Genomic DNA, 13,873 nt, shown 5'->3' with positions numbered 1-13,873 from the left:
GCAAGATACTGAAAACCTATTTGAAGAAATAATGACTGAAAACTTCCCCCACCTGGTGAAAGAAATAGACTTACAAGTCCAGGAAGCTAACAGAACCCCAAACAAAAGGAATCCAAAGTGGACCACACCAAGAAACAACATAATTAAAATGCCAAGGACAAAATACAGGGAATATTAAAAGCAGCAAAAGAAAAACAGTTGATTACCTACAAGGGAGCACCCATATGATTGTCAGCTGATTTCTCAACAGAAACTATGCAGGTCAGAAGGGAGTGGCAAGAAATAAAGTGATGAATAGCAAGAACCTACAACCAAGATTACTCTACCCAGCAAAGTTATCAATCAGAATTGAAGGGCAGATAAAGAGCTTTACAGATAAGAAAAAGCTAAAAGAATTCATCACCACCAAACCAGTATTATATGAAATGCTGAAAGGTATTCTTTAAGAAGAAGAAGAAGAAAAAACTAAGATAAAAATTATGAACAACAAATACATATCTATCAAGTGAATCTAAAAATCAAGTGAATTAAAAATCTAAGGAACAGAATAAGCTAGTGAATATAATAGAATCATGGGCATAGAATGGGAGTATATTGATAATTCTCAGGGATAAAGGGGTGTGAGGGTACGGAAAGAGACTGGACAAAAATTGTACATCTATGGATGAGGACAATGAGGGCGGGGGAGGTTAGGGCAGAAAGTAGAGTGGGAAGCAGGTGGAGGGGTGCTATGAGGGGGGAAAATGAGAAACAATTGTAATAATCTGAACAATAAAGATTTATTAAATTTAAAATAAAATAAAATAAAAATGTAGTCACCATTGCCCTTCTGGCATGGCTCAGTAGTTGGGCACCAACTTATGAACCAGGAGGTCACAGTTTGAATCCTAGTTGGGGCACATGCCCAAGTTGTGGGCCCAATGCCCAGTAGGAAATAGCTGGTTAATGATTCTGTCACCATCAATGTTTCTATTTCTCCCTCTCCCTCTCTGAAATCAATAAAAATATTTTAAAAGATAAAATATAATCACTGTGGCTGTACATTACATGCCCAGGAATTATTTTTCTTATACTGTAACTGGTAGTTTGTACCATTTGACCACTTTCACCCATTTCACTCACCCACCTACTCCAAGCAATCTGTTCACTGTATCTATGAATTTTTTGTTTGTTAGTTTGTTTTAGATTATACATAAAAGTGACATCATATAGTATTGACCTTTCTTTGTCTAACATAATTCACTTAGCATAATGCCCTTAAGATTTATCCATGTTGTTGCAAATGGCAGGATTTCCTTTTATATGGCTGGATAATATCCCATTATATATATCACACCCCTTATCCATTTAACCACGTGGACACTTAGGTTGCTCCCATGTCTTGGCTACCTATAATAATAAAAGCATAATATGCTAATTAGACTGGACAGCTGGACAACTTTTCAGATGTCATTCTGGATGTCCTTCCCAATGAAGCCGCTGTGGCAGGGTTGAGGCAGAGGTAGTGAGGGGCGATCAGGCAAGCAGGCAAGCAGTTAGGGGTGATCAGGCAGGCAGGTAGAGTGGTTAGGGGCAACCAGGCTGGCAGGTGAGTGGTTAGAGGCAATCAGGCAGGCAAGCAGAGGGGTTAGGGGCAATCAGGCAGGCAAGTGGTTAGGGGTGATCAGGCAGGCAGGCAAGTGGTTAGGGGCTATAAGGCAGGCAGGTGAGCAGTTAGAGGTGATCAGATAGGCAGGCAAGGACTTAGGGGCAATCAGGCAGGCAAGCATAGGGGTTAGGGGCAATCAGACAGGCAATTAATTAGGGGTGATCAGATAGGCAGGCAAGTGGTTAGGGGCAATCAGGAAGGCAGGTGAGTGGTTGGGGGCAATGAGGCAGGCAGGCAGAGGGGTTAGGGATGATCAGGCAGTCAGGCAGGTGAGTGGTCCTGGGTAGCAAGAGGGAGTTGGACATCCCCTGAGGGGTTCCAGATTGCAAAAGGGTGCAGTCCAGGCTGAGGGCCCCCCCCCCCCCATCATGCACAAATTTCATGCACTCGGCCTCTAGTCCTATATAATAAAAGCCTAATATGCTAAGTGTCCAGTTGTCCAATCAGCCATTCAACCAATCAAAGCATAATGTGCTAATTATATGCTAGGGCTGCTTAACCACTGGCTATGAGAGCGCACTGACCACCAGGAGGCAGATGCTCTAACCAGTAGTTTAGCTTGCTGTTGGGGTCCAGCTGATCGAGTCTGAGCAAGATGGGCCAGACATGCCCTGGAGCCCTCCTGCAGTCCTTCCCTGGCTGGCCAAGCTCCTGCATCCCTCCCCGGCCCCAATACTACAAATCCTGCACCAGTGGGGTCCTTCGGCTTGGCCTGCACCCTCACACAATCCAGGCTAAGGAAACCCACCCCCTCCATTGAGTGCATGATATAATAAAAAGATATCTAATAAGAGGCTAATATGCAAATCAACCGAATGGCCGAATGACCACACTGACCACACTGACACTCAATGTAGGAGCTTCCCCATGGTGGTCAGTGAGCTCTCACTGGCAGCAGTAGTGGTGGGAGCCTCTTCCACTCTGTGGCAGTGCTAAGACATCAGTCAGACATCCCCCGAGGATTCCCAAACTGCAAGAGGGCACAGACCAGGCTGAGGGACCCACCCCAAGTGAAATAATTTTGTGTACCCGACCTCTAGTTGTAAGTAATGCTACAATGAACATGGGGGTCCCAGATATCTTTTCAAAAATAGTGATTTCATTTCCTTCAAATAAATACTCAGAAATGAAATTGCTGGATGATATGGTTGTTCTAACACCATTGTGCATTTGCACCAACAGTGCACAATGGTTCCCTTTTCTTCACCTCACCAACACTGAATATGAGAACAAGAAAAAAAAAGGCCTTCCTTCTTCCTTGCTGTAGCCTTCCACAATTTATGAGAAGCACTTGGTAATTAAACTCCAAGATTGTTAGCTCCTCTGGTTCAAACAGACCTTCTGTTCAAACTGCAAGACAAGATAAACTACTTTCAAGGCTACATTCTTGCATACTCCTCCTCCCTTTGGGCTTAATGACTCCGGGAAATAGCTGTCTTGTTTGTATTAGGTCTAGTAATAATTAATGTCGTTTTCTAATACTTTTTAAATCGAATTTATTTAAACAATACAACAAAATTTAATCAACAATATAGTTGCCGTTGTTTTCTACTTCTTGTGCCCAACGCTCAGGAAGCATTTTAATCCCTCTGTTGTAAAATTCTTGTGATTTTGATGCAAAAAATTCGGTCAATGCATTTTTGAGGCATTCTTCATTATTAAATTTTTTTCCAAGAAGAAAGTTTTGCAAAGAACGAAACAAATGATAATCAGAAGGGGCAATATCAGGAGAATATGCAGGTTGAGGGAGAACTTCCCATTCCAACTGGTGCAGTTTTTCAGCAGTGATTCTTGCAGTATACGGTTGTGCGTTATCGTGGTGAAGAATTACGCCCTTCCGATTAATCAGCGCGGGTTCTTTTTCTCTTAAAGCTTGGGCTAACCTTTCCAATCTGGCACTATACACTGCACTTGTAATGGTTTGGTTAGATGGTAAAAGTTCATAATGAAGAATTCCTTTAAAATTCCACCAAACACACAACATCACTTTTTTCACATGCAAGTCAGGTTTTGGCGTGGGCTGCGGAGCCTCATTTTTGTCCAACCATTGAGGCCGCCTTTTCAAATTAACACGCAGCACCCATTCTTCATCTCCGGTAACAATTTGCTCTAAAAACGGCAAATGGTTTTGATGAGAGAGGAGCGAACTGCAAATTGTGACTCTTTGATTACAGTTGTTGTCAGTCAACTCATGAGGAACCCATTTTCCAAACGTTTGGACTTTTCCAAGTGCACGCAATTGATTGGAAATTGTTTTTTGTGAACAATTTAAAGTTGTCGCAAGCTCTTGTTGGGTAATTTGAGGATTTTGCACCAAAAGAGCTTGAAGAGCTTCTTGATCAAAATTGGACACACGGCCTCGACCACTCTTCTCATCTAACGAAAAATTTCCCTCGCAAAATTTCTCAAACCAACGCTGGCATTTTCTGGCACTAACTGCATCTTGACCAAGAGCACTACAGATGTTTTTTGCAGCCTCACTTGCTTTTCTTCCTAATTGGAACTCGTAAAGCATGCAGTGCCGAATATGCTCTTCATCTGCCATCTTCTTAGCCCTAGTTTTGCAACAAAAACCAAACCAAACACAAACTTTTTCAAGCAAAACTTGTTAATTGCACTTCACACGTTCTGTAGATACCACGTGTTTGAAGGTTATGTCAATACAAGTCAACGCCAAGCAAGATTTTAAACCAATGTTGAAAACGACATTAATTATTACTAGACCCGATAGAAAGGCTCTACTCCCTCCCTTTCACACTCAAGCTGCTCACCTTTTGAACTCTTCATAACTTTTACTCTAGGAATGTTTACAAGTGCAGAGCTGGCATGGCTTTGTGCTTGAGTGTTGACCTATGAACCAGGAGGCCACAGTTTGGATTCCTGGTCAGGGCACATGCCTGGATTGTGGGCTGGAATCCCAGTAGGGGGAGTACAGGAGGCAACAGATAGATGTTTCTTTCCATTGATGTTTGATTCTCTCTTTTTATTCCTCTCCTCTCTCTCTCTAAAAAAAAAAAAAAAAAAAAAAAAAAAAAAAAAAAAAATCAATAAAAACATTTTAAAAATTATCCTTTCACAAGGCCCTGTTTAACATATTAGTGTAAATTTTTGAAAATTTAAAGTATATTAATTCTCTAGAGAGGATCCAAGATGGCTGCGCCCAGGTGAACACCTAGCCGCAGCCGCACACAACAGTTTCAATAAAATACAACTAAAATATAAAACGGACATTGCCCAGAACTACAGGAAGGTTGACTGACTGGAAAGTCTACAGAGAGAAGCAAGGAGAAAACCAGAAGGAGGCGCGGAGGAGCTGGAAAAGCCCAAGGTACGGAGACGCGGCGCGCGGAGAGGACGGAGCCAGAGAGGAGGGAGGCCGAGTGCCTGGCGGGAGTTCCCGAGCGGAAAGGAGAGAAAAGCTCCGACTGTGCTGGGCCCCCAACTGCTCTGAACCCGGTTCTGGACCAGACCCCGGGGACTCAGGCTCTGCCATAGGGAGCCGGGCTGTAAGGCGGAACCCCGGGGAGAGGCGAAAGGAGGTCCCGGAGGCGCGCACACGGCGTGCAGAGAAGGGACAGTCGGCTGTGCCGCGGGATTGCCCTGACGGGAAGGAGACTGGGGCTCCAGACTGCTCTGAACACCACCTCCAACTCCACTTCCAACTGAACTGAACCCCAATACCGGGCTCATTAGGGGAGAGCATAGACTGTTTGGCAACAGGCGAAAATCAAGGGCACCTTTCTCTCAGAGGCGCCGGCAGCGAGCACTGAAGGACCCGCATAGGGCGGGGCTGACGGAAGCCAAAGCTGCAGGCTCCACCCTGAAACCGCGTCCCATCAGTAACTGCGAAATGCGACAACAAAATAGATCACAAACGAAAGAAATGGAGGACAAAAAGCGTCTGGATATAGAGTTCAAATCTACGCTTATAAGGTTTTTCAAGAATTTCCTAGAAAAGATGGATAAGGCCTATGAGGATATGAAAAGAGATCAACTAGAATTAATAAGGAGTCAACAAGAAATGATAAGGGATCAACAAGAAATAAAGAACACATTGTCTGAAATAAAAAATATTTTACTGAGTCCTAAAAACAGAAGGGAAGATCGCAAGAATCAAGTCAAAGATTTGGAACATAAAGAGCCAGAAGACACTCCTCCACAGAAGCTAGAAGGCAAGAGAATCCAGAAAATTGAAGATAATGTAAGAAACCTCTGGGACAACTTCAAGCGAACCAACATCAGAATTATGGGGGTCCCAGAAGATGAGAGAGAGCAAGATATCAAAAACATACTGAAAGAAATAGTGACAGAAAACTTCCCCTACCTGGTGAAAGAATTAGACTTACAAGTCCAGGAAGCGCACAGAACTCCAAACAAAAGGAATCCAAAGAGGACCACACCGAGACACATCATTATTAAGATTCCAAGAGCAAAAGACAAAGAGAGAATATTAAAAGAAGCAAGAGCAAAGAAGGTAGTAACCTACAAAGGAGCACCTATACGATTGTCAGCTGACTTCTCAACAGAAACCATGCAGGCCAGAAGGGAATGGCAAGAAATATTCAAGGTGATGAATAGCAAGAACCTACAGCCAAAAATAATCTACCCAGCAAAGCTATCACTCAGAATCGAAGGCCAGATAAAGAGCTTCACTAATAAAAAAAAGCTAAAGGAGTTCATCACCACCAAACCAGAATTATATGAATTGCTGAAGGAGGTTCTTTCAGAAGAGAAAGTAAACAAAGATAAAAATTATGAACAACAAATACATAACTATCAACAAGTGAATCTAAAAACCAAGGAAATTAAAAAAATCTGATGAACAATATTAACTGTTGAATATAATAGAATCAGAGGTATGGAAGGGGAGTGAACTGATGATTCTTGGGGTAAAGGGGAGAGGGGGGCGGGGGAAGAGCCTGAACATAAACTGTGCACCTATGGATGAGGACAATGGGGAGAGGGGAAAGGGCAGAGGGCGGGGTGGGAACCTGGTGGAGGAGAGCAATGGTGTGGGGGGGGGGGGGGGGGAAAGGAACATTTGTAATAATATGAACAATAAAAACTTATTAAAAAAAAATGGAAATCTTGAACATAGCAAGGCCAAAAAAAAAAAAAATCAATACAATATGTTAAAAAATAAAACTTTATAATAAACTTTAAAAAAAAAAATTTAAAGTATATTAATTCTCTAAATGTTTATAAATGAGCAGAATAATTTTTTGTACACATTTAGATATTTTAATTTGTTTCTTAGCTGAATCTGCTTGTAATAAATATAACTGGTATTTTCTTAAAAATATTTTTCAATATGTTCTTATTAAAATTTTACAATAAATTTGCCTGTACAATATTTCATGCATTGCACTGTTATCATCATCAATGACTCCTGTCTGTTGACCAGAATTTTTGGCTTTCCAGGCATGTGACCTTTGTAGTCACCACTCAGGACCCTCTCAGTAGGGCTACATTTGTTTGAATTATCTTTTCTCATTGTCTTGAAATTCTTAATAAATTTTGAACACAGGATCCTGTGTTTCCATTTTTGCACAGACCCTGCCAATTATGCCACCAGTCCTGCACAAACTAGAGCCCCTTTCAGTGAGGAAGCACTCCTTTTTTAGGTGCCGAGGGACCTGGGAAGCTCACAGCAAATTCTGAGAAATGAAAGCTCTTCTTGGTTGTATATTTTTTATATTAAAATGTATAAATATTTGTCAGAATATTTTCATAGTTGTAGTCTTTTTGCCTCCACACAGCATATTTGTTTTCCACATATTTTTATGGGGAAAAAACATATAAAATAATTTTCCTATATAATTCTTTTGATATTTACACCAACTTTATATGCTATTTTTTCCTTTTTTAGTTTTATTGCATTCTAATATTGACTGTATATTTACCCAGTTATAAATAGAAACTCTATCTAAAGAGTCATGATATTAAAAAATTTAGTGATACAATTTTAGATTAAGTCCTGTATACCATTGAGCTCATGTTATTCAATTTGTTTTCTTTCTCTCTTGTTTTGGTAGGTATAACTTTGTCTTTATGTTTCCACATTTTGTTTTTTAAGATTTAGAAATCACTGAGAAATTAAAATTCACTCTGAATATTTTGATTCATTATTTTCATTGATTTTTAATAAAATGCACCTACAATTTAAAGGACTCAATTCAAAGAAGGTTTATCACCATAGAATATTTAGGCTAATTTCAAATAATTTTGCAAAAGTGCACATATAACATAATTCTATTTGTTCATGGGCAACAGAAAGGAAAGCATATACTGACATGTAGACATATTTTTTTTTATTAATCAGCAGTTTCATGACAGATATTTTGTGATTGTAATTATATAAAGAATATTTACAAATCTGGACAACTATGGATCCTATCTTGAGTGGAATAATAATGCAAATAATGAATGCAATCTGAATTGTGTGTACATCAAAACGAACTTCAACATTGCTTCCTCTCCAGAGGTTTTTAATTTGCTAAGAATATTGCTATTAAACAGGGTTGTGTTCCAACAACATTGGACTCATTGTCATTTCAAAATCTTCAGATGCACATTTTCACTGAATTTATAACAATTTAATTTACTAAATATTACATATTTCACCTCTGGAAGAATCAACTTACAGAAGCTCAACTTAAATTTTATCCATGAATTAAATGAACAACTTAATTACCTTTTTATTTGAAACACTTGATGAAACTGGATTTAGCAAAATGTTAAGTTTTCCTTCTGCTAATAGAGCCAACACTTTCATGCATTTCTTCAGTTTTTGAAAATGACAGAAAATAACTTAGAATAACAATGAAATGAACTTTGTGCTTCATGTTCATGTGTAAATGCACCCCTGTAGCTAAACTTGTTAGATTGTTGTCTTTGCATAGAATTTTCTTAAAATAATTGTTAACTTTTGAAGGAGATAGTGATCCCTTATGGAGTTACATCTTCTGGTCTTCACGTGATGAGAGATAATACTATGCTACCAGAGTAGGGGGCAAAAAACATTTAATACACATTACACATTCTATTCTTTGAGATATGAAAATTCAGTACCTAATTTTGAGCTAATATTTGCTAAAAGGACTTTTTGCAAAATAAAAAAGTATAACCAAACACTAAAACAAATGAATGTCTATTGATTTTTCATTCTACAATGACTGATGAATCCACTGTTGCCAAAGAGTTTAGATTTTTTCCTAAAATCCTCTATTAATGAATCGCCATCCTCTGTTTCCCTGTACATATTGTACATATGCCTAAATTATAATCTTACAACTTTTTAAAAATCTTATATCTTTTCAGTTGATTCTGCCAAGTGATGGCTTCTACTAGACTCAGCACAGACTATGACATAACCAAGTGGCTGCTGGAGAAAGCAGTATCAAATACTTTTCCCACAGATAGGGATGCCAACAATTAGCTGTCCCTGGCTGCTGGGAACTAGCACATGTCGTTTGTTCAGTAATTTAGTTCCTTATATGCTGTCCTTGAGAGGGAGGGTTCTGCAAAGATCAGGAAAAGAGAAACCAATTCCTGGGCTCCCTTTCAGGTTAACCCAGGGGAAAGTGAGAACTCTGCACTGCTTTGTCAGTGATCAGTGTACTCTCTCAGCTCTAAATCCCCCTTTCTCTGGTACACTCTGCAATAGTAGAGCTACGCCCTGTAAACATCCCAGTCAGCCCTCGGTATCTGGGGTCCTACAGCAGCTCCACCATCTCTGGATCAAAAATTTTGGGGGCCGAAACCTGTTTGGCTCAGTGGATAGAGTGTGGACTGAAAGGTTCCAGGTTCGATTCTAGTCAAGGGCATGTACCTTGGTTGCGGGCACATTCCCAGTAGGGGGTGTGCAGGAGGCAGCTAATAGATGTTTCTTTCTCATCGATGTTTCTAATTCTCTATTCCTCTCCCTTCCTCTCTGTAAAAAATCAATAAAATATATGTTTAAAAAATTGGGAGATGGTGGCTGGAGCTGGGATGCTGTTGATCTGATCCTCCTACAATCATAGGACAGCCCCTCAAAGAAGGGCAATCTGATTCAATGTCAACAGTGCTGTGGTTGGAAAACGCTAAGCTAGAATGAAATCAAACTCCTTTTTCATGTGGAACCCATATAATTTATAATTTTCTTTTTTTCCAACAAGAAATAAATATTTTTTATTTTTTTGCCTTGCTAATTTTATTTGTTTTTAAATTGTATTTTTTAAAAAGTATTACAAATAGTAGTATGTATGTCTTCCCCCCACCCCCAATTGATCTTGCCCCAGCCTCCCTTACACCCAGGCACATGCCCTCACACCACCCCCCACCCCCCAGTGTCTTGTGTCCATTGGTTATGCTTATATGAATGCATACAAGTCCTTCGGTTGATCTCTTACACCCTCCTCCAACACTCCCCAGAATTCCCAGGGTAATTTGACAGTCTTTTCGATGCTTTTTTGCCTCTGTATCTTTTTGTTCATCAGGTTATAATGTTCTTTATTATCCATAAATGAGTGGTATTTTCTTTCACTGCCTGGCTTATTTCACTTAACATAATGCTCTCCAGATCCATCCATGCTGTTGCAAATGGTAAGAATTTCTTCTTTTTAAAGCAGTGTAGTATTCCATTGTGTAGTTGTATCACAGTTTTCTAATCCACTCATCTGCTGATGGGCATTTTGGCTGTTTCCAAATCTTAGCTATTGTAAATTGTGCTGCTATGAAGGGGTGCATATATCCTTTCTGATTGGTATTTCTATTTCCTTGGGATATATTCCTAGAAGTGGTGTTGCTGGGTCAAATGGCAGTTCCATTTTTAAATTTTTGAGGAAACGCCATACTGTTTTCCATATGGCTGCACCAATCTGCATTCCCACCAGCAGTGAAGGAGGGTTCCTTTTTCTGGGGATGCGCAAAAGCACTTGTTTTTTGTTGATTTGTTGATGATAGCCATTCTGACAGGTATGAGATTGTCGTTTTGATTTGCATCTCTCGGATGATTAGTGACTTTGAGCAAGTTTTCATGTAACTCTTGGCTTTCTGAATGTCGTCTTTTGAAAAGTGTCTATTTAGGTCCTTTGCCCATTTCTTTAAAATTGAGTTGTTTATCTTCCTTTTGTTAAATTGTATGAGTTCCCTGAAAATTTTGGAGATTAAATCCTTATAGGAGATAACTGGCAAATATGTTTTCCCATGCAGTGGGCTTTCTTGTTGTTTTGTTGATGGTTTCTTTTGCTGTGCAGAAGCTTTTTATTTTGATGAAGTCCCATTTGTTTATTTTCTCCTTAGTCTCTCTTGACCTAGGATCTGTGTCTGTAAAGATATTGCTATGACATATGTTTACAATTTTGCTGTCTATGTAGTCTTGTAGGATTTTTATGGTTTCCCATCTCACATTCAAGCCCGTTAGCCATTTTGAGTTTGTTTTTGTATATGGCATAAGCTGGTAATCTAGTTTCATTTTTTTTGCATGTATCTGAACAAATTTCCCAGCATCATTTATTGTTTTGACTCCATTGTGGGCTCTTGCCTCCTTTGTCAAATATTAATTGAGTATAAATGGCTTGGGTCATTTTCTGGGTTCTCTATTCTGTTCCATTGGTCTATATGTCTGTTCTTGTGCCTGTACCAGGCAGTTTTGAGAACAGTGGCTTGAAGTCTGGTATTGTGATCCTTTCAACTTTGTTATTCTTTCTCAGGACAGCTGTGGCTACTCAGGGTCTTTTTTTTTATTCCAGATGAATTTTTGGGGAGTTTGTTCTAGATCTATGAAATGTGCTATTGGTATTTTAATAAGTATTGCATTGAATCTATAGAGTGCTTTAGGTAGTATGGACAATTTAATAATGTTGATTCTATAAATCCATGAACATGGTATGTTCTTTAATTTCTTTATGTCTTCCTCTATCTCTTTCTTTCAATATCCTGTAGTTTTCTGAATACAGGTCTTTTATGTCCTTGGTTAAGTTTAATCCTAGGTATCTTAATTTTTTTGGTGCGGTAAATAGGATTTTTTTTTTCTCTTTTCTCTTTATGTGAGGTCATTATTGGTATATAAAAAGACCATAGAACTCCTCTGTAAAGCTGCCCATACCAGGGGTTTTGTTTGCTGGAAGACTTTTAATCACTGTTTCAATTTCTTCAGTAGTTATCAGCCTATTCAGGTTTCTTGATTCTTCTTGGTTGAGTTTTGGGAACTTGTATTTTTCTAAGAATATGTCCATTTCATCTAGGTTGTCCTTTTTGTTGGAATAGAGTTCTTGATAGTATTTTTTCATAATTGTTTGTATTTTTTGTGGGATTGATTGTTATTTCACCTCTTTCATTTCTAATTTTGTTTATTTGGGACCTCTTTCTTTGCTTCTTGGTGAGCCTGGCTAGATGTTCATCAATTTTGTTTATCCTTTCAAAGAATCAGCTCTTGGTTTTGTTGATCTTTTGTGTGTGTGTGTGTGTGTGTGTGTGTGTGTGTGTGTGTATATAGTATATATATATATTTTTTGTGTGTATATATATATATATATATATATATATATATATATCTCTATTTCTCTCTCTCTCTCTCTCTCTCTATATATATATATATATATATATTGTATATATATATATATATATATATATATATATATATATATATATATATGTGTGTGTGTGTGTGTGTGTGTGTGTGTGTGTGTATATATATATATTTTTTATTATTTCCTTCCTTCTGCTTACACTGGGCTTTTCTTGTTGCTCTCTTTCTAACTGAGTTGTAGGGTTAGGTAATTTATTACCATTGTTTCTTGTGTTTTGCAGTGGTCTTGTAGAACTCTGAACTTCCTTCTCAGAATGCTTTCACTGTCCTATAGATTTTGGATTGTTGTGCTTTCATTGTAATTTGTTGCCATGATGCTTTTTATTTCTTCTTTGATCTCTCTGGTAACCTAGTCATTGTTTAATAGAATGATATTTAGCCTCCAGGTGTTTGATTTTTTTATTGTTTTTGTTGTAGTTGATTTCTAATTTTATGCCATTGTGATCTGACAAGATGCTTGATATGATTTCTATCTTCTTGAATTTGAAGAGACTTGCCTGTGACCCAATATATGTGCCCTGACTGGGGATCAAACCTGAAATCTTTCAGTGTGTGGGATGATGCTCTAATCAACTGAGCCACCTGCACTCACTGTGACCCAATATATGGTTTATCTTTGAAAATGACCCATATGCACTTGAGAAGAATGTATATTCTGAGGCTTTGGGTGAAATGTTCTAAAGATGTCAATTAATTCCATCTGATCTAGTGAATCACTTAGAATTGATGTTTCTTTGCTGACTTTTTGTTTAGAGAATTTGTCTAATGGCGATAGTGGGGTATTAAAATCCCCTACCATGACTGTATTGCTATCAATCTCTCCCTTGATATCATCCAGACATTTTTTATTTTTTTATTTTTATTTATTATTATTATTATTTAACTTATAAGACACAAAAATGTCTATTTATTAGAACTGGCTACCAGAGGAAACCCAAGCCCCATATAAGGAACTGGTTGATAGAGGGATGGGTAATGCATGGAGGCAAGCTTAGGGCTTCATTTGTGGACCTGTACTGAAGTATGAGCCAAAACTGATCCTGTGCCTCAAAGCTAGGGACAGACAGAGGGGACTCAATCAAGGAGCCAGAGTTGCAGCATCAGAGCCAGGCTGAGCAGGAGAGGCCCAATACCATGGAGCATGGTCCTAGAAGTCATGGCCAAGGCATAGAACCTTGCCACCTCTTTATTGGGGTTGCCCTGGGCAGGCTCAAACCACATCTGGATGCAGCGGCCTCTCCCTCGGCTGTATTGGCTGACCTGGTAGGAGTGACTCCAGAGGCCCTCACACAAGGCTGCAGGAGTGGGTAAGTAGGACTTTAATGTGTGACAGATGGCCCCAGCTGGACACTGTTAGATCCTGAGGTCCAGTTCCAGCCCTTTTACCAGTTACTCTTGCAGGTGTAGGAGTTGCAGCAGGCTCGCACCAGCTCTCACAGCCCTCTTTGCACAGGGGCAAGTTCAGGAAATGCTCTCTGCGCCAGCTCTGGTTTACCTCCTGGATCCAGGGCCCCAGGTTGGGCAAGCACTCATAGAGACAGGTGTCCTGGATGAAGTAGCGCTTGCAGGTGGGCTCCATCTTGCCACAGTGGTCCCAGTTGAAGTTGTACAGGAGGAAGGTGTCCTTGTGTAGCCCCTGGCTGGTGCTGGCA

General features: G+C 39.4%; 1 pseudogene; it reads right to left on the bottom strand.

Moving 5' to 3' along the window:
• Window positions 1-13,110: 13,110 nt before the first annotated feature.
• LOC118723829 lies at window positions 13,111-13,873 on the bottom strand (annotated as a pseudogene).

The sequence above is a fragment of the Pipistrellus kuhlii genome, unplaced genomic scaffold, assembly GCF_014108245.1.
Source record: "Pipistrellus kuhlii isolate mPipKuh1 unplaced genomic scaffold, mPipKuh1.p scaffold_m20_p_2, whole genome shotgun sequence".
Lineage (NCBI taxonomy): Eukaryota > Metazoa > Chordata > Mammalia > Chiroptera > Vespertilionidae > Pipistrellus > Pipistrellus kuhlii.
The sequence above is the reverse complement of the archived record's forward strand: the minus strand, read 5'-3'. Positions and strand labels throughout refer to the sequence as shown.